We start from the raw sequence: 17,647 nt of genomic DNA on the forward strand, positions 1-17,647 counted from the left end.
CATTGTTTTAAGGGAAAGGTAAAAACCCACCATGTTTTTAAGGTGACACATCAGTTCTAGAAATGGACTTGAAAAAAATGCAGTGAGTCTTATGACACCTGCTCTGTTGTTGTTAAATTATTTAGACTTTAGCTGTTATGTTACTTAGCAATGCCAACTACCAGTAAACAATCTGTTGCTTCAGTGACAAACTCAGCCTACAGTGGGACGAGACATCTCCCACACCAATGTATTAAGCTACAACAGCACTCAGCTGAGCCAATAAAAGGCCCCATGAAGATTTTTAGAGAGGCCAAGAGAAGCTTCAACACTCTAAAGTGTCTGTTCTGCATTTGCAGCTCATCAGGAGGTGCTGAAATGAGTCATTGTGGTTTGGGTGGATGGATGGATCAGTTTAAGAATTGTTTTGCAGTACGGAGATGGAAAGTGACAGAAACTGAGGATCCTACCAAAAGCTATAAAGTGACCAAGTACCAAGAGCTTATAAAAAAGTTGAGAACTTGGATTTGCAAAAGAAGGGCCCATGTGGTGTTTAGAGACTTATTCTAACCAGTGGAATAACTCATCTACAACTGATGGTCTTACCAAAGAGAATGCATGGCAGGGTTGCAGCTCTATTGGAGAAATGAGATGGAGTGCACGTGGAAATCAGAAATTCCAAGTATGAAATCACACATATGTCTCAATGATGAACACATCCCAAATACCTTTGGGAAATATTCATGGCAAGTGAACAGAAAACAGTGTGCACTAAGAATATGGCAAGTAGAGCAGACCTCAGGAACAGAGCTCATTTTACAAGGAGAGAAGTAGATACTACATTGTCACAAACACAAATGTAAGGCGAAAGGGGATAACATGCTCAGCAGGTCACACTTGAAAGCTTTCTCTTCCAATATCTAAATTACAGTGACATTCTTCACGACCAATCTTTTTACAATGGGTACTGTAAATACCATGGGATCTTTATATTTAATTAACACATGAAAGTTTTTAAGCTTTACTAATCTGCGGCTGGCTGCCAAATCTGCGGTTTGTGCCATAATATCAAACATATGTTTAATACAACATGCAACCCATTCAGTAATTTTCACCAGTTCCAGGCATCCACTTCCCTTCCCTTGATACATTAAATGCACTCAAAAGCAGCAGAGTAATCAGAACTGGGAGCTGGAAGATTTACAGTCCAAACCTGTGGGGATTTTCCCATTTGTCACCCTTGGGCTCTGGTAGTGACTTACGGAGAATGTCACGTTTATCTACAGACTGTAAAATGAAGTTGTTCAGCACAAACAAACTCAGGATGAAGTGTACAAAAATTAAAATTTCAAATCTATCTTCCACCTCCCTGGTGAGTTAAAGCTGCACAACCTGCCCTGTGCCTGAATTCCAGTGCAAGTAAGGGAATATGTGGATTGAAACTGCATTTCTGGTTTGGCTACAAGTTCTGTGGAAATGCCATGTAATATTTCCTTACCTGAGCAATCATCCCATCAGACGTGGGATCAACTGCCCTGTATGTAACGTAATGATTCTGAGGAGAAAGATGAGGTTCATGATGAAAACTTCACCTTTCAAAATAAACCCAAAAACTTGCCACAGCAATTTCAAAGTATATGAATTTTTCTCTTTGACAAATGAAAACTTTTTTTTTTTAACACTAAGTGAAGACTTAGCAGTATTTGTTTACAGTGTTAAAAGCTTTCTTTAGCAATAACAAAAGACTGAAATGCAAAACCCCCAGGAGTATCACTTGTATTAATAACAAAATATTTTTTCAGACAGTAATTGGACAGTACACCTGCTCTTGCATGTAACTGGTAACATTTCTAAAACCATAAAGCTGATTGCAGAAGAGTTGTTTACTGTGAAAACTCTCGTGCTTCACTTCAGCCAGAAAAGTCACTAAATCACAAAGCCTTGAACTATGAGTATCTAATAGCATGAGGTTGCGGTGTTTTGATCAGCGCACATTTTATTTACTCAGAACTTCTGACATAATTGTCACGATTACTGAAATGTTAAAAGTGATTATGTTATCCAGCCAACACGTTTGGAATGGAAAGAAAGGAAAAAGCTGTTTTTTCTAAGGTTTAAGAACATGAAGTCCTTAATCTGTCTACTTGTTTATCATGAGACCACTCTGTCTTTGGGTATGGATACCAAACGTAACAGATGGTCCACCAAAACCCTATCATGTTTGCTTCAATTATTTGTGAAAGACTGCAGAGGGGGAGGAAAGAACTCTGATAATACATTAAAATCTAAAAGAAACACAAAGTCAGGTACTAAACAATAGAAAGAATGACATGCTGAAGAAAGCAGACATTCGTACACAAGTTGCCCTGAAACAGCTCCAGGATATTTCACTTCAACAGTAATGCAGTAAGTATAGAGTCAAACAAACATGGTGTCAAAAAAGAAGATGATTTCATGGTTAATTCTGCCCACTTAATTTTTTTCAACACTCCAAAGGGACATACAGCTGATTTTGCATAGTATTTCCACAGAATTACTAACTTAGTATTATGAGAACATATGTAAAAGATAAAGATACACCACTATGTGTAACAATTAACTCTGATTGCAAAAGGGCAAACTTGTAATGTGAAAGGAGACCAAACGACCTTTTAAATACAAGATAAAGCTCAGCAGACAGTAGTGTGCTTTTTAATTCTCCTAAGCCCATAAGAATGCTTTTTCATGGACCAAGGTGTTTAAAAGACATGTGTTTATGGAATTTAAGAGACCTAGTTTAGTGATGGGCCTTGTAGGCTAAAGACTAAGCTCAATCTTTTGCAACATAAATGATTCTATGCAGTAGAATGTGTAGAACCCTCATGTGTTTCCATGTGTCTTATGAATTTGCCAGCAGCACTCCACCAAAACACAAATGCCAACACTGCAGTACTAAGTCAAGCACTGAAATATTAAAGATAAAGGAAATAGATTAGAAAAAAATATGGCAGAGACTTATAAAAGCATGTTTGAACATGATTTAATTTTTTTTTTCTGAGCTAAAAGTGTTTGACCTCAGAACTGCAGAAATTTAGGGCATTGAAATGGGATAATTTCATTACGTAATCTGATTTCCTGTGTATTACCCACCACTGCACTTTTACTTAGCTACTTCTCCCTCACTAGATCCAGTAAGTTACATTTATCAAGATTATCTTCCTCAAGATGCCAGTACTTGTGAAGACACACCAAAACCAGAAAAACAACCAATTACTTTTGACAATATGTTCCAAAGATTATACTCTCACTTATGGATAAAGTCCAAATACTGATTTTCAGGTTTTTTCTTGTCACTGTCCATCAGCAAACATTCCTCTTAAAAAATTCTTCAATACTGAGTATTTCCTTGTCAGAACACACTGGAAAATCGGTTGATTTGTCATATACTAAATGAGCTATATACACAAAATTACAACTATATTAGATAAATAGCTATGTAACAGGTAACCTACAAAAGCTATTCTGAGAAAAAAGTTACGCTCAAGTAACATGTAATTTTTGTGAAATTCACACTGTCACAAGAGATTTGCAGTCTTATGGGAATCAGAAAGAAAGGCTAAATACTTTTCATTATAAGCAATTAACAAAACTGAGTCCCCAGATTTACTGGGGTAAACAGAAGAGAAGCAAGAATTAATTTTTGTCTCCTGCCCTACCTTTATATATAGCTACTATCCTGAACAATTCTTTTCATATACAAAGGAGATAATAAATGACAGGACTGAAAATATTACTAGAAAGAACTGTAGTGTTTACTACCAGATTTCTCTGATAACTCAGTTATATCCTTGGAGGTTTTAGAATTTATTCCATAGGTAGTTGAGTCCTTCCTAAGTGAACTAGAAGTTCTGCTTGAAGCCTTAAAGCCCTGTTTTGAAATAACTAGATCTTTCATTTTAGGGTAAAGCATGTCTGAAATCTCAAGTTCACTTTAATAATTCACCCTCCAAGGATGAAGGGTTATATGTACCAACACCTCAGAAGTTACTACAAGGTGCTGCACTCCTGCACTGTATTGTGTGGCTCATACAAATGAAGCTTTCACCTCTACTGGTGAAAAGGGTGGTTTAAAACCAGGCTACAACATGGAGACCTCCCTCACAGTACTTGCTCCATCAGCCCAAAAACCCCTACCCTGAACGAATCACAGGTTTCGGGTTCTGAAACAAAGGTCAGCATCCATGGGCGGCCTGAGAGTCACCTTCCCTCTTCACCACATACCTCTTGCTTTGCTCTGACATGGAACACTCATCACTCCTCGCTGTTTGAGATGACCCATAATGGTCTGAGTGTTCCAGAAGCACACACCAATTGTCACCACCTATAACACCTCCAAACCTAATCATCACTTCAGTATCCATTACCTCTACTGCAACCTCTTCAGATCTGACTTTCCCCTAGAAGGGACATGAAGACAACTTGAGTTTTACTGATATTTTTTTATAAGAATAAAGTGGATGAAGCTGCAGTAGAGTTCCCTGCAAAGGATTCTGGAAAACACTGGTACAAGGCAGTGTGGGAATTAGAGACTATGATGAAAATTATTTAAACCATCATATAATAATGAGTAATCCAAATTCCACACCTCTTGAACAGTGAGAGAAAGGTGAAAAACTGCATCTTTTACCAACACATGCATGTTGGGCATGAGCTCAGATCTTGGGAGCTGTCATGGAATGTTTTACCCTGCTCATCTGCCTGGCAATGCAATCTCTCTGACCATTAACAAGTAATTCCCTTGCAAGAGCCCAGAGCAGTTCAGCTCAGCAACCATCTAATTTCTTAATAAAGGAAAATAAGTCAAGGTTACCTGTGAAGAGGATGAAGCCAGCGTCTCTGCAATTTACAATTGACACAATTGCCACTCTTATAAAATCAGTCTTTTCAGTGTCTAGCTCAAAACAAATACCTTTTCTCACATGTGTCATTGCAGATAACTGCAATTCAATCCTATTTTTGAGTCTTTATTGTAGGAGGTAAACAAAATAGCATCTGCACTTTGGTTATTTTTTACTTGGTATATGTGAAGAGATAACTGCAAGGAATTTCAATGCTCAAGTTTATGTTAATCATGTCTACATCTAATATTCCACAAAAGGGAGCATTCAGCATTTTTCACTCCATTTCAAAATAAAAGGAATAAAAGTAAACACAAGAGCCACATAACAACAGAATTCTTTACAGATGCCCTACTTGGGTTGTATATGTGCACTATTCTTGTCTGTCTAGCCTTACAGAGGCTGTGCCTAAGTTATAAACAGTATGAAATTCAGTAATTGCAAAGAAAATTTAACTATAACAGCAGCACAAGCCATTATGTTCCAGCAATCCATCATTTTTAGAGAAAACAAATGTATTTTCTTCACAATGAGCAATTTATGGATTCAGATAGTACATCTGGGATTTCTATTTCAAGTCTATTATTTCACAAGAAATAGTTCTAGTAAGGGTAAGGCTAGATAAATATTAGAAGAGATTGACATTTCATGTAGATTATTTCTAAGATCTGAAAATAATTTGGTAAGCATTGTACCAAACAGTGAAGAGAAAAATCTGCAGCTGATAAGTCAATGTACTAATTTGAAATAATGGATACAGTCCCAAGGGTAAAAAGTCAAAGAAACGCCCTGCTCCAAGCTGTGAAATTATTTACACTATTTGGTTACACAGACCCTTGGCAATCCTGCAGCCAGGGAAGGTCTGGCCCAAAGTTATCCCAGTCCATCACAGGGAAGGCAGGTGGCTGATGAAAAGATCTAACAGCTCCTTTAAAGGCAGTTCCATACTGGCCACACCATAAGGGAGAGACCTGAACCAAGAAATTTCCTCCCCAAGACAGGTTGTTGGGTTTTTTTGTTGTGTTCTTAATTTTTACTCCAGTGCTCCCTTAGCAATTAAATGAGGTGCTGTAGGCTGATTTGCCTGAGCTAAAAGAAATTTTAAACTACTCCCATGTTTTAAAAATATTGTCATTTCTAAGCACTGTGATACTAATTAACCAATTCAAGCAGAAAACAGACCTCTCTTCAGTCCATGACCTCCTTCCATTCTGGAAGCAGATTGTGGGGCTGTTTTATTTTTTTGGAAAATATTAGGATGTTGCAACAAGATACGCAAGCAAATCTAAATATTTACAGGAAACAATAGATGAAATTTAGTCTTCAGAATCACAATATTTTCTAAGATTGTGAGTGTATAAAGCCCAAAGCTATGGGTGCAAAGAGCTGGGTTTTTGTGGTTTGTTGGTTTATTTTTAAATGTAGCCAATCCTTTATTAGAGTATGAAATTCAATTCACATAATTTCAACACTATGCGTTATACTAACCGTGGTAAGTATATGCCAAATACAAGAACAAGACATATATGGATATAGGTAAATAGTAAAGGTGGGTTTTCTCAAACAGGTTCAAACTAAAGTATATTTATGTCTGCAGTGTGCCAACCTATATTTTCTTATTCTATGAAATAATCAATGTATTTTTAAAAATCATAGGAATCAAATAATTCCAGAATAATGTACTTTTAAGGGGGGTTTTCAGGTGTCTTCTAGTCTGTGCCTATGGATAATAAAAGTTTAAATGGGGAAAAATACTAGAGGAAACCCATCTGCATGTTCCTTCAATATTCCTTTCTTCTTCCCTCCTGATTCACAACCTCACCTCTTCACCTGCAAGTTTTCTAATTTATTAAAATTGATTCCACACTATAAACAGAGTATGTGCAATCCAAACATTGCTTCTAGATTCAAACAACTAAATAAATAGCAGTGGTTCAGTTTTCCTTTCCTTCCTACTTTTGGGAAAAAGGGCTTATGGCTCTCATGCAGACCTAGAGATGAAAAGTTATTCATTCTCACACCAAGCACACCTCAAAATGAAGATCAGGAAAACAACTCAACTTTGCATATCCATATCAGCTACCCAGTGTAAGATGTGCAGTAGCATTGGTTTATTCCAAGTTACAACCCACTTCAGAGCAGGAACCAATTTCCTTTCTTATACAAGCATCAAATCAGGGAGTTTACACTTGCAGGGATCTACATCAAGGCTGTTTACAGAATGCAAAGGATGCAGTGGAACATTAAAATTTTACACACATGTGCTTTTGGCGCAATTATAATTTCATTAACAATACATAGAGAACTATGTCAGTCACTCCTGAACAATACTGGGATGCATGAAGACACACCACTGGATGACAACTAGAGGCCATTCCCTCAATGACAAAATCCAAAATAGCTTTGAAGGCTTCAGATTAAAAACTCCCATTTACCAATGAAGTGCTACTAAACTCTCCTTCCCCAATTTAGATTCAAGTAACATGACAATTCTTACAGCTGTTTAAGGATGCAGCAAGCTTAAATCCTGTAAATGAGACATGGATTTGAGACTATTTTTATGCTTATATTTGAGTACAAATATTTGTTAGGATCTTAATTCTTATTTCTCCTTAGCAGAGGACAACCAGAGGGGGAAAAAAATAAAATACAATAAACCAGCAGTTGTTTTCCTTTGTTGTCCATTACACTTAATAATTTTGTTGTCCATAAGCATTTGGGCATTTTGGTTTTTGATCCTGTTCGGTTTTTCACAGTTCTTTAATGATCTCACTATATGATTTTCCACTGTATTATCTACAAAGCCATTTGGCTACAGGTGAGAGACACCACAGCTTCCAGACACCTCACTGCATAAAAAACAGGAAAGGGGAAGAGGGCTGAACATAATTTATTATGGCTTTAATTTTCTATTTCCTTAATAATTGATTGATAAATGAAAAAAGGAACATTTTATTGATATTCCATCTTTTCATCCTTCTATTAAACAGTAACTTGAAAGTTTTACATAAAAAGCCCTCAGGAAATTGCTACTACTTATATCAATAAAATACTGAAGGAAAATTGCAAGTTTCACTTCCACTTGACTGTTCTTGGGCCACTGTAACATATGGTAAAGAACAACAGCAAACCAGAGTAAGTTTCCCTAAAGGCTAGGGAATGACTATATTATATATATATATTTTTAATTGATCTGCTGAAGTTTGTTGGTTAGGTGATTATACTTGCAAACCTTCTACTTTATTCAGGAATAAAACATTAGAAGATTTTTATTGTTAAAACTCTATTTTTAAAATAAATATTTGTTCAGGCCACAAAACTCACTGTTAAATACAGCTTTTAACTAACCAATATCTGAGATCGGTTAGTCCAACTAATCAACAAAAGGAGCAAAAATTCCAAAAACTTAGCCCAGAATAAGAAAGCCAAAGCTACCTAATTCCTAGACAGATGGCAATAGAAACTTGGTGAATGGGTATGAATTTTTAAAATTACATTATTGGCAATGCAGGGAAAGCCTCCTAAGCTCAAGTGCACGCAGCATACATCCCCCTAAGCTTGGCCTGTCAGGCAAACAGGACACATGGGCTAAAAATAAAAGCAAAATTGTGGCTCACTTGCACCCTCCCAAGCAGCAGAGCAAACAGAACGATTGCCAAGGCTTTCCTCCCTCAGTTTCAGGCACATGCAGCTGGCACCAATGTGCTGTTCTCATGCACCAAAGGCAGCAGATGGAATGAATTACATATTTCAACAGCCTTTGACATCATATCAAACACCTTGGCTTTTAGCTTGAGAAGAGTAACTCCTGGGATTTTTTTTTTTCCAGCTTTCACCATCCAAATAAAAGTCACACACAGTTATTTCCTTCTTTATGGGACAATATAGCCATGCCATATGCTGCAGACTTGCAAGTCCTGTGTAGTGAAACAGTGCAACAACAGCAAAATAAAATGTTCTGAGTTTGGCTTTGTGGCTAAGACACTACTCACTGAAAAATGAGTTACAGATAATGAACAAAGCTTCAAATCACAGAACAGAGCAGTTTGGGTTGGAAAGGGCCTTAAAAATCACCTACCTCCAATCTTCCCCACTACAGGCAAGAACATCTACCAAAGCCCACTGCACTGTAGAAATTATGAGGTGTTTAGTACTTTTCTAAACCAAAGAAAATTCAAGCCTCTACAGCTTAGCAAAACTGATCAGCTGTATTTAAGAAACATCAATTGATTTTAGTTTGTTCATTAAATTTCCTGGTTTTATCTGCCTTGTATAAGTGCACTGCCCAGGGAGGTGGGGAGCTTTCCTGTTGGTCACAGTGACAGTGCTGCTGGGAACAGCACAGCTAAACATGCCCCACAGTGTATTGCTTACATCCAGGAAAAGAAAAATCTCCTCTAGGCACCACATTCAGCTGAAAGTCTGTTCCTGAACTGCATCAGAAGTCTGGCTGCTCACATCTGTGACTAAGTCCAAGGAAAGGCTGGACCACAAGTCTATTCCAGAACCTGACTTCCATCGCTTGCTTTCGTCTCTCTCTCCCAGAGCAGCTGTCAGACAGACCTACACACGTGTCTGAAACATCTTCCCCTCTGCCTTTCCTCCTCTCCCCACTACAAAACTGTGCCCCTGCCAGACTCAGAGACCGTCCAGAGGCTGCTTCAGCAGAGGGCAGGGTGAGAGTCCATTCTGAGGAGAGCCAAGCTGGAAGGCACCATGTCTGCACAGGGCCAGCACATCACCTCACCTAATTCCTCTGAAGACCTCAAAGTTTTGTCAAACTGATAAAACTTCTCCTATCCTTAGATGCTTACAGGTCTTCTGTTTTCCTGGAACAAGCTACCAAGTGCCTCTTGGCTTTTGTGTTAGCAATCATTTCTTCCAGACTCAGGTTTTGAGCAGATCAAGAGACCGCACCTTGCTATGACCTTGGTTCCTTCCCCTTCTGCTGAAGTGGGATCAATGCTGGCTATTCTGCCTCTCTCAGATAACAAAGGTTATTCTGCCTTTTTCAGACTATATCAGACCCATATCCTCCCATAGCTTCTTAGCTGGAAGCTCTGCATGTACAAGTGACTTTGATCCTGGCCAGCTCAATACTTCTTTGAAATACATTACCTGGGAGCACCAATAGTGATGAAAATCTCTTCAGCCCTATTAATATAAGAAGTGAGGAAAGAGAACACCAAGTATGATATTCTCACTCTCCTGCATTTATTTTCATTCAACAGTTTTAATTTTAGTAATGCTCAAGTTAAGCCTAAATGATCGTTTTTATTTTAAATCCCACTTTAACAAAGAGAAATATTTAAGCTACAATACTGATCTTTTGCTTCTCTGAACATTTTTTCTCCAAAAGCAGTTTTTGTTATTTCTATTGGTGAAGAACATTCTTCTCTCATCAACTTAAAAAAGTTCAACGTATCCCTAAGAATTTTCTCTCTCAAAATCTGCTGTCTTAATGGAGTCAGTAAATTGACAGTCTGTTGCAGTTCCATATGGAATTAGGAGCTTCTATGTACCTAATTCAGTCCAAAGGGGGCCCTTTTTCTCCAGCTTTGTTCAAGACACTTGGTCGCTTTGCTTCTTGCTAATTATCGTATGCCTCTGAAGTTTAGCTCCCTGCCCAGTTTCTCCTCTTTCTTGCAAGAGGGACAGCTGAGAGAGACAGGATTTTTCTGACAAAGATTAACTACTTCAATTCATCTCAGTTGTCTGCTATCCTAATCTCTCAATTTCCTTAAATCAGCCACTCAAAGTGAAGAGACTAAAATGCTTACAGATACAGAATAAGGAAGAAAAGAGCCCAGTATACATAGCAATGGTACAAAGAAAATAGATTGCTATGTTAAAAAAATAAAACATGAGCTCAGCCTATTGAGCCAGGCAGAAATCAGTAAGATGTAAGCAAAATGTATTTCAGAACCAAAATGACAACAAGGTAGAGCAAGATGTAGTTCTCAATCTGTACATTCAAAGCAGTTTTATTTAAATAAAAGTACTTATTTTTATTTTGTCATCATCACTGTGTCAAAATAAACTGATCTTAGCCTTCATGTTCAGCACCACATTAATCTATTTGCTAATTTCTGTGTAGTACCTAACACATGATGCAGTTAGAGATGTCATTGAAATAGAAAATGCAACTGCCACAGAGTTTTTAATTTAAATTGTGGATGTAGTAGTGTATCCTATTCCTTTCCTGGGAATCAAACACAGAGATGCACTTTTTTCTTTGCTGTTGATCAATTAAAATCACCAGCTGTTTATGCAGAACTGCTGGCAACCTTGGAAGTGTCATTTCTCTTCCTAAGCTTCATGCACTCGATTCACCCATTTGTTTAAAGGTACAACAAGCTAACAATGTGAATGTTTTCGTTATAAGTACATAAAAATACTCAAGAAACAGTCCCTGCTCTTGCAAAACTACTGCAAAGAATGATACCTGCTAGAGAGCTACTGCATCAAGCTCTATAAGTAGAAGGGAGCATAAATCCATGTGAAAGTCTTTAATTGCTGGAACAATCTAAACCCTTCAGCTGCTAATTAGTTCAACTCATACTAAGGCATAACACCTGGGGCTTGTTATAGGCAAATTTTAAAGGTGTATCAAGTCTGTACAGGTGTGCAAACAAGCCATAAAGTTGTGCTGCTTTCCCCCACACAGAGGAAGTAATTTTTTTAGCACATTTTGTTGTCATCCACATTTGATCCTTAACTTAAAATGGTTTCCCTTGCTCTTAGCTGCAACTTTCCAGTGATGCTGAGGCTATTGTCAGGTGTATAAAGAACTCCGATTCCTAGGTTAAAAAACCATCATTAATCTAGTCTTTTTAACTATATTGACAGGACAGGGAGAAGCACAGTGTGATGGAGGTCAGACATCAATGCAGACTGGTGAACCCATAAACAACCTGCATATTTTAACTTTTTATATTTATGACAAGAACACCTCGGCAATTTAGAAGCCTCACCCTTCTTTCATGGGTGAAGCTCTGACTCTAAATGAATTCTCCATGATAGTACTCTTTTTTTCTTTTCCTAACCTTTCATTAGAAATATAGGCACAGTTTTAAGGGTATCTTTCAGCAAGTTACAGAAGAATGACTATCCCATTTTGTTATGCCCTGAGATCCTCACTATTATTCAGAATATTTAAGGCCATCATAAAAAAATTGTTTAAAAGCTCCTAAAAGTTGCTATAATTGGCAGGCCTGGTCTAGCACAGCCAAACAATATTATCAATTCATTCATACCATATACACGCTCATATGCAACAACCTGTGGCACAGGCATCACAGTTGCTACTTCCCCATTACTATGGGCAGTATTTCTCTGATTTTTGAAATGCATAGAAAGTTTTCCAAAATCCTCCACAATGTTCCATTGTCTTTTGGTAACAGTCCTTTGTCAAGTCATACACGTTGAAACTTTTTAATGGAGCACATGCTGGCTGCACATTTGCTGTTTACTGCCAGGTGCTATCTGGAAGCCAGTTCTGCTCCATTCCAAACAGAAAAGCAGGCTCAGCCTAACATCTCCCCTGCCATGCACAGCTCTCACTTGAAGCAGTTGTTCAGGCACAGTCAGATCAAACCCAACAGCCTGGCCAGATGAACTCAAACAGCCGTGACCTACGCACCAAGTTGCAAATTCCCCTCCTTCACGGGGCTATGTCACAGCCATGCTGCCTGTAACAGACCTCCAGTGAGGCACCACAGAGCTGCCAGGATCCCTGTCTCACAGGTGTATGGATGCAGCAGGGAGGACACGTGTGCACCCAGAGTTGAGCACATGGTACCTGTCTTTCTCAAAGCTGATTATCCTGATGTGGTCTGACAGGAGCTCCAGCCAAGCCATATCCTTTTCAAAGGCTCCCTTGCTGCGTGAAAGTCAACAGATGTGGCAGTGGAACAGCATTTGGAAGGGCTGAGAAGCCAGGCAGGAAGACTATTCTCTCCCTGCTCTGACACAAACACGCAGCAGTCACCAAGTGGAAGCTCCTGTAAGCCCAGTTCTTTGGAGAAAAGAGTTGAGCGGCAGGGAAAGCCAGAAAGGGAGTGGCAGGAATTTATCATTCTGTCTATAAAATAAACTGGGAGGGAAGCACATGGCAGTGCCAGCAACCTATCATGAACTAGGCGATGGAAAACAGACACCAGCAGGAAAAGATGACATTTTAAAGACACTTTCAAAGATAATTTACAGTTACAATAGTGATCCACAGCACTGAGAAATTATACCTGTCAGATGACTAATTGGCAATGAACACCACATGATGGAGTGAAGCTGTTTGACAATAACTGTCACCATGATCACAAACAAAAACCACCAGCTACATCCACACCAATCCCATCCAGCATATTAATGAGGGAGCTGGGACAATCGTTCAAAATATTCTGCAAGACTGAGGTCAAGTGACAAGTGATTTCATTTCAGGCTAAAAATCTTTGTAATAATTTATTATCTGGTACTTTTTTGTTGCACTCAGAAAACAAATCAGTTTCTTACTAAGAAAAACAATCTCATCTAACCATATACAGCACTTTGGTCTGAACTTGGACAAATACTCTCCTCCTCAGATCATAAAGAAAAATAATTTCTATCTAGGATAAAGAGTGTTTTTTTGGCCTTAACCTCAAAGTCCTCTTTAGAAATCTACTTTTTATTGTTTTAATCAAATTCATTCACCCCCACATACTGCAACATGAATCTAATCACTTACTTTGCAAGTTTAGTACTGAGAGACACTACAGAAGTTTTAACAGCTGTTGGAAAAACGTTGCAGCCTCTGACTTTTTTTACTGGAGTTACTGCAGCCAAGGTTTGCTGTAAATTGATGAGGTAGCTGGATTAGATGTTAATATGCAGCTTGATATATTATTCATGAGAATGAGTCACAGTCCTAATTAGAAACATGACAAGAAAAGCTTTTGAGTCCACAATCTGGATTCTCCCCGACATGAAAGATTTGACATGTGAATACATTTTCACTTACTAAGAGAAAAGAGACAAATGACCTTTCACATCTAAGCAACAAAAACGTCATGCTGGAGATGCAGAACTTGCCTTTCTGAGAGTTTGGGAAAAAACAGAAGTAGCCAATTTGATATAAAAGGAAACCTTCAAAAACCTGAGTTACCCTTTGATGGAGCATCTATCTGCTTACAAAACATCCATTCTGTGTACCTTTCCAGTCACAGACTTTAAATAGAGGCTTTATAGCCCTCTGCCAGGCAATCACGTCTGGGGCTCCAATAAGGTGGCACAGGAACACGTCCCATCAAGGCTTTTAGGCCTGATAAGTGGAATTTTGAGAGAAATCACTGCTGATACTACTTTTTTTTCCCTTGCACATTTGGGCAAATTATTCCTTATCTCATTACCTAGAAATTGGATGATTTAATTTCTATGTCTATTTAAATCCTACAGTCATATTCCAGGCCTAGATGAGACTACGTTTCAGATATAAAAAGATGAAGGTATTGCTGGATAAATTGGAAATAAATGTGGTCTGTCAGGCTGAGAAAGAATATTATGGGAAACATTTTCTTCAGCTTACAAAACAAGCCACCACAATATACTAATGAGCTGTCAGGATGAAAGAAAGCACTTTAAACAAACTATTTTAAATTAGATGGCAATTAGTGTGAACCTTACAGTACACATGGAAAAGTTGAAAGACTCACACTCCTACCCAGTATTGACCTGCCCCTGGTAAAACCAAAGGTTACCCCAATGGAAGCAAGGCTTCCAAGGAAAACAAACTCAAGTGGCATGTAAGCAATTGGGAGTTTTTCCAGACTTTACAACACTGAGCAAGAAAAGTCATTACTAATGAACAGCCAACAGCTTTGCACTCACATGTCTTGGTATGAGGGCAACACTGAAGGAGATAGAAAGGAAGAGGTCAGGATGTACTAGCTTCTAAAATTAATAATTCATTAAAATTTTCACTTGAGAGAGCTGTTATTAAAAAAAAAAAAAAAAAAAAGGAAAAAAAACCAACTTGAGAAAGACAGTGTAACAGCTCAATCAATGTTCTCCATGTCCCTACTTGGACAGGACCAGCTCCTGAGCTCTCTGTACAACACGCAATCACAAAGAGATTTCACTTACCCCAAGCTGCTTTTGTTTCCTGTAAGCCAAGAAAACATGAGCCCTGCAACAAGGATAAGGAGCTATTTTGTTCTGAGATATTTTCAAGCAGTGTTATTTGTCAGCAGGTCAAAACCATCTATTGGTAGTGCTACTCATTCCACCTGAAGGCACCAAAGAGCAAACAATTGGATAAAATTGCTAATTGGATAAAAGCTACAACCATTGCCTCAAACAAAAATTGTGATACCTGGCCTCAGAATATTTTTAACTGATTCAAACTAAAAAATTAATTGCAACCTTTTATAATCTGTCATTGTTCAGGGATATGCTTCTTTTCTTTGTTAGAGAAAACAGGCTTTAAAACTCAATGAAATTCATATTTTAGAGGAAAATATGAAAGATTAAAGGTCACATTTTTTGAATTTGTAAATAAAGACATTTTACACCTTCAGCCACTGTTGTTGAGATTACTGGTATGTTCCTGGTCCAGAGGTAGATTTCGAACAAATTGAAAACCCACAATTTAATGATAAAAGGCTTACCTAAAGAAAGATCATGAAACAAAAGAGAAAAAACTCCAGAAAATGAATCAGAAAAGTATATCTAGACTTGACAACTTAAACCCATGAGCTCAGTTTCAAAGTCTTGGTCATCAAGCTGTAACATTCACCAACCAACTCCCCCAGTGGATGTAACCCTTCATGGGGCTTATTGAAGATGAAAGCAGCAGCTCACACCCTTGACATGGGCAGTGACAGAAAACAGACCTCAATTTGCCACTACTCAGAGACCCATTCAGTCCAGAGAGGGAGCTCTGGAAACATTGCTTCTTTATATTCCTCTCAGCTCACTTGAGATTCCAGTGTCAAACAGTTAGAGAAGGAAAAAAAAAGAGAAAACAACCCACAACATTCTAGGAAAGGGATTTTTACAAGTTTGCTTTGATTTGCTGGTATGTTTACACAGAATTTACTTCAAAGACTCATAAGATAAAGGTTGCAAAGAAGCAGTGTTTTGCTGAGGAGGTTTTTTGTTATGGCCACTGCCAAACTAAATATTAAAACCCTTACTAGCTGATGGCATGTACTAGAAGTTACACTAGACAAGTGTGGCAAAGCTGTTGCAGAGTCTGGTGCTCCTCCATTTCTTTCTCCTAGCAGTCCATCATTTCCTCTCCTTTACTGAGTGCCTCAAGAGATCTAAGAAGGGCAGACAGACAATACAATGGGTCTGTCATATCTTAAAAAAAAAAGTTTAAAACTCTTCTCTCTCTGCTCCTATCCAACTGCTTCATTTTTTTTTTATCTCCACCCCCACACTCACTTCTGGGCTTGAATGGTACAAAGGAGTCAAAGCTCAAGAGGGAATATTACACACGAGCATCCACCAGAGGCACGGTGTGGATTCAAATAAGAATTCCTGCTTATCCCGAAAGAAGGGTAAACACAACTCTGCAACAAAAGCCTCAGGAGTTCTTATGCTAAGGGGGTTTGTGTTTTTTGATGTTTGTGTTGGGTTTGGGGTTTTTTTGCTACTAACAACAGCGAGGTAATTTCAAGGGAAGAATCCTAAGACATTCTTAGATTCATCAAGCTACAGGAATACTAAGCACCGGTACAACAGCTCTGACTTGCTCAAGTATGGAGATGTACTAGGATGTCTAATTGAACATGAACCTCAATTAATTCTTAACTGTATGGAGCAACTTGTCCCCCCTTCCACAGGACGCATTCCAGCCTATCTTTACTCTTAGAAAGGCAGAAAAATTGAAGTTAGATCATCATACAAATACTGCCTCACAGGCTCTTGAGCAAGAAGGAGTGTGTACAGCATAAACCATTGAGGTTTTGCTTGAATTAAATAAAAGAATTATTTTTACTAGATTTCATAAAGATATGTTTGAGGAAGGAAACAAGAATAAAAGAAAGAAACTGCCTTCCAGGCAGTAGGAAGGTAACTGCCTTACACTTTCACAGTGTCTCTTGATTTAAATAATGGATAGACCTAAACCCAAAAGCCAGGACTGATACAATCAAACATTTAAAATTTAAAACAAAATGTAGAATTTAAAACAAAATGTAAATTTTCCCCATAATAGACAGGATGGCAAAACTAAGTAGGAGTGTTTCCCATTTGCTTAGTTTGTGGGTCTGAGCAGTCCATCAATACAGTTTCCACAGCTCCAAATCCCCACCCAGTGAAGTATTTAAGAGATATCTAACCTGACCTCTATAGGCAGCTCCATCCAAGCTCCACTTTGCTCCCCTCTGTTCGGATTTCACAGTGACCCTCTTTCCCAAACTGGCCATGTACTCAAGTCAGTGGGGCTCCTCGTGCCCTAAGAGAACCTGGACTGATGTTGTAAAACACCCTTTCAATAAACCAAGGAAAAATCCTCAGTGCAGCAGTCAGTTCTACCGGAGATACATGAACTGAAATTAACAGTGAAAGGTGGAACAGCTATCAAACAACTGAGCATTTACAGCAATGAAAATGTCATTTATTTACAAAACAAACAGAACAGCAACAGAGCTCAATGTTTGACTAAAAATGAAATATATCAACATCTTGACTGAAGTGATCTCTTTGAAACAGTGATATTGACAGAGATAGTCCTAAACTGTGAAACTTCCTAGTTCTCAGTTTCTGGTAACTGCTCATGTTTGTTTGTAAGGGTCAGTTAATCATTG

The sequence above is a fragment of the Vidua chalybeata genome, chromosome 7 (assembly GCF_026979565.1).
Source record: "Vidua chalybeata isolate OUT-0048 chromosome 7, bVidCha1 merged haplotype, whole genome shotgun sequence".
In the NCBI taxonomy this organism is placed as follows: domain Eukaryota; kingdom Metazoa; phylum Chordata; class Aves; order Passeriformes; family Viduidae; genus Vidua; species Vidua chalybeata.